This window comes from Amblyomma americanum, chromosome 6 (assembly GCF_052857255.1).
Source record: "Amblyomma americanum isolate KBUSLIRL-KWMA chromosome 6, ASM5285725v1, whole genome shotgun sequence".
NCBI lineage: Eukaryota > Metazoa > Arthropoda > Arachnida > Ixodida > Ixodidae > Amblyomma > Amblyomma americanum.
Window position 1 is genome coordinate 189,704,123 of NC_135502.1, and position 8,609 is coordinate 189,712,731.

Genomic DNA, 8,609 nt, shown 5'->3' on the forward strand with positions numbered 1-8,609 from the left:
AGGGCGAGGAGGGGAGGAGGGTGTGCTGCGTCCTGCCACGTGACCTGGCAGCAGCGCGCTGGATTTGAACGGCGTTGGGAAGCACGCTAGGCGCTGGCGCGTGGCTATTGGCGTGGCTATTAGCGTCATGGTAAATATATACTGCGAACTGTTACAAAATTGCAGTTAGACTAAGGCGCTTGCGCCTCCGTGCATCATTTCCAGCCAGTTTTCATGTCAAAAGCAGGCGACAATGTTTCAGCTCCTTGCAGAACAACCTTACAAATTGTTTTCTTAGCTTTTCTCTTTTCTTTATGGTCTTTTGCCGACCGGATTAAGGAGTTTTCACTGCATATTTTTTAGCACAGCACCAAGTTTCTCGTAAACCACATTTCGCCTTAAGCTACAAAGATATGATCTGCAGAACAAGTCTGCTTTACTCAACTTCAAAAAAAAAGTTAATCTCAAAGGTGCTATTGTAGATTTCAGCAAAATGTTTATTACTGCAAAATCTCATTAAATCGAACATCAAGGGACCATAAAAAATTCAAATTATTAAATGACCCCCAACAAAGCTTACAAGAACCGTTGGTACCAGGTCGGAAGAGGGGACCGCCTCAGTTATTGCTGGCAGCCGGAATTCGTCTACCTATATGCTTTGCGATTTTGAAGCGCATATAACTTAAATTACATGCTTAATTCCATATTCTATGCAGAATATATTTAGCTTGAACGCGGGAATGCAAGCTATTTGCCCACATTCGTCTGGCTTCATCAACGTGCTGAGTGGCAGCCCATATACTGTGGATATATATATATATATATATATATATATATATATATATATATATATATATATATATATATATATATATATATATATATATATATATATATGCCCGCACTTCACCCATGCGCCCATGCTCCATCGCTGTGGTACCCATGCAGCCCTTTTACATGTAATGTAGGATATGCAGCCAGGCTAATGTAAGTGGAACTACATGCCCATAGGTGTCGCCGGGCAACGATCGGTTACATTACGCATGATGTTTCTGCACTGCAAACTCCAGAATAATCGACGCAGGACTTACGAAGGCTACAGGCTTAAATATACTCCTCTTTCCACACAAAGTGTCGTCGGAGTGATGCACGGCAAGCCCCCATCGCGGTTGCCCGCAATTCACCGTCGTATAGCCCAGGTTCACGCACACACATTTTGCCTCTGCATAGTCCACACATAGCCCTTTTCTACCAGATATGTAGGCGGAGAAGGTGTGAGAATGGCTGATATATGCCAATGCGCCACCCACGTATTTTCTACGCAGTGCCTTTGTAGGCTGTAGGCGGGAATATTGTATGTTTGCCCATACGCAGCTAGCCTCCTTGGATCCTTGAGGGTGCTGCAGGGGCCGCCTCTATTGGGTTTGCCCGCACTTCACCATCATGTAACCCCATATTTTACGCACACGAACTGCATGCAGCCCATGCTTAGCCCGTTCATACCCTGGTTAGGATAAAGGCGGGGAAGATGCGGAAATGACAAACGTGCCCACGCCAAGCCCATGCGGGACCAACGTAGGCGTTGCTCAGACCGCCCAAACTGCATGCCTACAACGCTTTGCCGCTGTGCAGCCCAAAGTTTAGCCCCTGTATTTTCCACACGGGACCCATGTAGGCCGAAGGCGGGAATACTATCTCTCTGCCCACACAAAACCACCGTGGCTCCCTCAAGGCGCTGCACGGGCAGCCCCAAGAGGGGCTGCCCACACTGAACTATGATTGAGCCCGCACTGTTGCCCGCATGTATCTGTGGTGGCATGCATACAGCCCATACTTAGCCCTTTCATACCCTGTTTAGGATGGAGGCGGGGAAGATGCGGAAATGACAAATGTGCCCACGCCTAGCCCATGCGGGACCAATGTAGGCGTTGTTCAGACAGCCCAAACTGCATGCCTACAACACTTCGCCGCTGTGCAGCCCAAACTTTAGCCCCTGTATTTTCCACACAGGACCCATGTAGGCCGAAGGCGGGAATACTATCTCTCTGCCCACACAAATCCACCGTGGTTCCCTCAAGGCGCTGCACGGGCAGCCCCAAGAGGGGCTGCCCACACTGGGCAGTGGAGTGGGAGTGGGCGTGGGACAGCAGCGATGATGGGGCTAAAGCCCTTCTACTTGCTTACGCAGTTGCTCGTGATCGACTGCAACTTCCCTGCTTTTTGCCTGGATTTGCCTGGAAGAGAACCATCGCTGCCAAATGCTGCCCGTTTCTTCTCGGCCGGTCATTGTCCTGCCACTTTGAACTTCGCGCCGTTGGATCATGAAAGCGCGCTGCCACCGCGCTGCGACAAGCAAGACGCACCGCCACCGTCATCAACCAGCGTGCCGTGTATAAATAGTCAACCGATGCATCCGCTCGTCAGTGGGCGTGGGACAGCAGCGATGATGGTGCTAAAGCCCTTCTACTTGCTTACGCAGGTTAGTTGCCCACTTTCACTATATTCTAAGCGTACCAGTAATCGCTGTTTACTGCTTGTCCCATGCCCACACACTTTGGGATGCTCCGTTGCCGATTGTATTCACGTTGTGAAGTTGCTTTTGTTGTCAGGTGATGTAGAATCGAACCCTGGTCCTAACAAGCAAGGCCTGGGTAATGAGGATATATTAGTCGCAATTAATGACCTCAAAAAATCTATGGAATCGCGCCTTGGGGAAGTAATGGCATCTTTGAGCGAGGTAAAGGCCAGTCAAAAACAGCTAGAGGCCGGTCAAAAACAGCTAGAGGCTAGTCAAAAGCAGCTTGAAGACACGGTGTCAGACGCATTACATCGACTGGCAGCTCTCGAAGCAAAGGCAAGCGATTCTACAGCTCTTCTGGATGGGGCTGACGTGAAACACTTCGTAACTAAAGCTGTTCTTGATGAAAGCTATCTTCTGCGCGACACGCCTTGGTGAATTTGAAGATCAGTCTCGAAGAGATAATCTTATATTTTATGGTGTCGATGATGCAGCAGATGCAACATGGGCGGAATCTGAGCGGAAGATACGGAGACGCCTTCTGAGCTCATTTTCCCTGGAACTAACCGATGAAGGCATTGCAAGGGCACATCGCCTTGGAGCTTTCGTTCAAAAGAAATGCCGACCGATCGTCGTGAAGTTCGCGTCGTTCAAAGTTAAAGATAGCATTTGGGCTCAGAGAACAAAACTGAAGAATTCAGGCGTGTCTATGCAGGAGGACTTTTGCAGAGCAACTAGGCTTTCGCGGAAAAAGCTCATGGACTATGATAAAGCAAGTGGCCATAATTACAACCTGCGTTACAACAGGCTGTACGTAAACAAAAAGTGCTACGTATATTCTGCCGACACGGATGCCGTATGCGAAGTTGAAGCGCCTAGCGGGAGTGCCTCTGAAAATGACGCAAAAGCCCCGCCTGCATCTCCTCCGCTTGCATCAGGTACGCCTGCATCAACTTCTACCTCAGGTTCGCCATAGGAAAACGCAGCCGTTCAGGCATTGCCGAATCCAGATTACTCGATTCTTTTCACTAACATTCGCAGCATTTTAAATAAACGAGACTCATTGTCACCTCTAGCCGACACGTGTTTTGCCGATGTGATTGTCCTGACCGAAACGTGGCTGTCTGAAAAAGTTGATTCTCGGGAACTGTTCACTTGTGAAAAAAATTATAACATTTATAGTTTTGATCGCTGCGAGCGTGTTGGTGGTAGTGTTTTGATTGCCGTATCAGATGAAATTGCTTCCTATAGCGTTCCCGTGAATTCTTCACTGGAATTTCTCTGCACTTGCTTACGTTTGAACCACAAAGACGTTTTATTCTGTGTATGCTATCGACCACCTAGCTCACAGCCTTGCTTCTGCGATGACCTACATGACGCCATTAACTCGGTCCTTTCTAAGTTTCCGAGGTCTCCTCCTTATATTTTTGGTGATTTCAACCTTCCCGCAATTTCATGGAACAGCCCCTCTTTTCATCTCTTACGTCCTTTCTCAGAATGTTCTGCATTCTTTGAATTGTGTTCCACGTTCAACCTTGATCAAATCGTTAAAGAACCAACCCGTGTTACTCAGACATCTGCCAACATACTTGATCTTGTGCTAACCACTTCTCCTGAAACTATATCTTCAATCAGCTTTCTTCCGGGCTTAAGTGACCATAGTGCAATCCACCTAACTATGCCTTCACGCTCGGCTCGTTCTCCAAAAAGATACAAGCTACTTAGGAACTACAACAAGGCGGACTTCCAAGCTATTAATGCAGAGCTCGAGCGCTTTTCCGACACCTTCTTCCCGCAGTTCTGGAGTCGTTCCACTCATGAAAACTGGCACATATTTAAAACGAAGGTGAACGATCTCATAAATGAATATATTCCCATTCGTCGCGTTTCCTGCTCCAAACAAGCACCTTGGTTCAGCGTATCGCTAAAGCGCCTCCTAAATAAAAAAAGCGTATTTTCCGGCAGCTGAAAAAATCAATAACTACTGATAAGTGGCACCTATATCGTGCTGTCGCGTCACAGTACAAGCAGGCGCTGCAGAGCGCTAAGCATGTCTTTTATCATGACACACTGCCTCATTTGCTCGTTTCCAACCCTCAAAAATTTTGGAACGTCGTTAATGTGCGCAAAACAAAAGAGGTCCGACTTCGCTCCATAAATAATATCCCGGTTCCCCCTCACAAGTGCTGCATTGCTTTGAACAATACATTTTTTTCATCCTTTAGTAATTCCGTTGTGTCCACCTTACCCGATATTGCGGTTTCAGAATCTGTTCAGATGGAGCCTATAACTATCAATGATGAAGGTGTTGCCTGGCTTATTCAGAAAGGAAAGCTTGATTCAGCTGCAGGGGTCGATGGTATTAGTTATAAGTTCTTGAAAAGTACATGTTTATATTCATCCATGATGTTGTCCGAAATTTTTACGCAGTCCATCCGCAGCGCATCACTGCCTGACGACTGGAGGATCGCCAAGGTGGTTCCAGTCCATAAGTCTGGTGACGTTCATAATCCTAATGACTACAGGCCTATTTCCTTAACATCTATTCCATGCAAACTCCTTGAACATATTATCTATTCACACCTTGTTGACTATCTGGAAGCTAATTCGTTTTTTACAGATTCAAAGCATGGTTTTCGTAAGCATCACTCATGTGAAACTCAATTAATTGCATTCACTAATGACTTGATTTTCGCTCTGGACCACTCTTCCCTCATTGATTGTATATATATCGACTTTGAAAAGGCTTTTGACACCGTGTCACATCAACTGTTACTTTATAAGTTAAGTAAATTAAATAATGATAATGGTATCTTAAAGTGGCTTGAGTGTTTTTTAAGTAATCGAAGTCAGTATGTAAATGCTAACGATCATGACTCCCCCATTTCCCCCGTAACCTCTGGCGTTCCGCAAGGATCAGTTCTAGGACCTCTTCTTTTCCTTATCTATATTAATGATCTTCCTTCCTCAGTTACTTCCAAAATAAGACTTTTCTCTGATGACTGTGTTTTATACAGAGAAGTTACTAACCAAGATGATGCATGTGCTCTTCAAAATGATCTGAATATAATTGGAACTTGGTGTAATACCTGGCTTATGAAACAACGTTAACAAATGTAAATTAATGAGAATTAAGCGCACGACTAATCACAACATTCCGTGCTCATACTCTCTCGACGACACCCCACTGACCCAAGTTACCAAGTATAAGTACCTTGGAGTTCAAATAACAGGTGATCTGTCCTGGAAGGCTCACATTGAATATATTACTAACGAGGCCAACCGCATGCTTGGCTTCATCCGTCGTAACTTTTCCCTTGCCCCTATCCCTGTGAAACTACTGCTCTACAAAACAATCGTCCGTTCAAAAATTGAATACGCTGCTCCAGTGTGGGACCCATACACTAACTCTCTCATTGGGCTGCTTGAATCCATCCAAAATCGCTCTGCAAGGTTCATAATGTCAAATTACTCCCGCCATGAAAGAGTTTCAGAAATGAAAAGAACGCTTAATCTTCCGGATCTTGCCATACGGCGCCGCGTTTCGCGCCTCTGCACATTTCATAAAATATATTACGGCAATGAAACCTTAAAGCAGTAGTTGTTTGATCCTCCGGTGCACATATCGTCCCGCAGAGATCATCAACTAAAGGTGCACATTCCACAGTGCAGGACTGTCCAATATCTAAATTCCTTCGTCCCCAGAACAGCCTCGGACTTGGAATCACCTGCCCTCCACCGTCGTCGTCATCAATGATACTCAGAAATTCCAGGATACTGTTAATGCTTATGAATTGTAAACTGTTTATTTGTTTGTTTCTTTGTATTTATTTATTTTTTTTGCCTACTCCTCTCTGTAACGCCTGACCGGCCTTGAGAGTAATAAAATGAAATGAAATGAAACCATGATAGAGCCCGCACTGTTGCCCGCATGTATCTGTGGTGGGACCCACGTGGGCTGGCCGCTCTTTGTAAGCCCATGCGTAGCTCACGAGGGGCCCACTCAGGCATAAAATGGGCAGCCCAAACCTGTCTTGCCAGCACTGCGCCCATGAGGGACCCATGTAGGTTTATTGCGGGCAGCCACCAGCCCTCATTGCCCATGTCGGACCCGCATGGGCCCGCCACCTTGTGCTACTGGGGTATTGTCAATTTCCCTCCACCGCAGGACCAAAAGGAAGTCCGCCGCTTTCTAGGATTATGTGCCTACTACCGTCGCTTTGTGAAAGATTTCGCTCAAATCGCCGAGCCCCTGACGCGTTATACAAGGACAGACACGCCTTTCACGTGGGATGCCGCTCAAGCACAAGCATTTGAAACTCTTCAACGTCACCTGCAAGGACCTCCAGTTCTGTCTCACTTCGACGAAAACGCAGATACGCAGCTTCATACTGACGCAAGCAACGTAGGCCTGGGTGCCGTTCTGGTTCAAACCCCCGGCAGTCGCGAGCGAGTCATCGCTTACGCCAGCCGCTCTTTGTCTCGCGCTGAAGCTAAGTACTCAGTAACTGAGAAAGAGTGTCTAGCGATTGTGTGGGCGACGTCGAAATTTCGACCCTACCTTTATGGAAAACGTTTTACTGTAGTTACGGACCATCATGCCTTGTGTTGGCTAACGACCCTCAAAGATACATCCGTCCGCCTTGTCAGATGGAGTATGCGCCTCCAAGAATACGACACGACAGTGGCGTACAAGTCCGGCCGGAAGCACTCGATGCCGATTGCCTCTCGCGTGCCCCCGTCGAATCCCCAACGGAGGACGGAAACTACGACGACGACATGACCTTAAATGTGATCAGTGCAACGAGCCTTGCTGACAAAAAATAGGCCGACCCAGAACTTCGGGACCTCATTGAGTTTCTTAACGGGACCCGCCCGACTGTCCCGAAGGCTTTTAAGCGCTCGGTAGTGTCTCTCTGCGTTCGCCATGGTGTCCTCGTAAAGAAAAATTTCGCCGCAAACAATCAGCAATACCTTATTGTTATACCGACGAGCCTAAGGGACGAAATCCTTCAAGCTTCACACGATGAACCGACTTCTGGACATTTGGGAGTAGCCCGCACGCTTACAAGAATCAAAGAGAAGTATTACTGGCCCCGCCTTCAGTCGGACGTTGCACACTACGTCAGAACGTGCCGAGGCTGTCAGCATCGCAAAGTGCCCTCAACAAAACCTGCTGGATTCTTGAAGCCTATAACACCACCATCGCGGCCTTTCCAGCAGATCGGGATGGACATGCTGGGCCCATTCCCTCTTTCTCATTCAGGAAACAAGTGATTCATCGTGGCAACTGACTATCTGACGCGATACGCAGAAACATCACCTCTGCCAAGTGCCACAGCCCTTGACGTAGCAAAATTTTTCATCCATCAGATCGTTTTGCGTCACGGTGCCCCGGAGACCCTAATCACAGACAGGGGTACAGCTTTCATGGCTGACCTCCTACAGCAGATTTTACTCCAGTCATGCAGACCACCGAAGGACGGCATCCTACCACCCTCAGACGAACGGTTTAACAGAACGCTTAAACAAAACGCTAGGTGACATGCTCTCCATGTATGTCGACGTTCAGCACAAAACTTGGGAAGAAGTGCTCCCATACGTCACCTTTGCATACAATACGGCCGTTCAGGCAACGACAAGCATGACACCGTTCCGTCTCGTTTACGGCCGCGACGTGACCACGATGCTAGACGACATGTTACCGCATGTGGACGACATCGACCCGAATGCGGATCTGCACACCTTCCTGCACCTCGCTGAAGAGGCTCGTCAGCTGGCCAGGGTGAGGATTCGCGACCAACAATGCCGAGATGCCCAACACTATAACCTCCGAGGCCGTGATGCTCGGTACTCATCCGGAGACCGTGTGTGGGTCTGGTTTCCCATTCGCCAACGCGGACTTAGCGAAAAGCTCCTCTGCCGGTATTTTGGACCTTACAAAGTCATCAGGCCACTTGGAGACCTGAACTATGAGGTCGTTCCTGACGGCTTTCAGAAGACTCGGCACTCCCAGCACCCTGAGGTGGTACACGTTGTCCGCCTCAAGCCTTACTACGAGCGGTAGCGCTAGAGCTAGACTTACGGCCGCACAACACGTGAACTTCCCTTG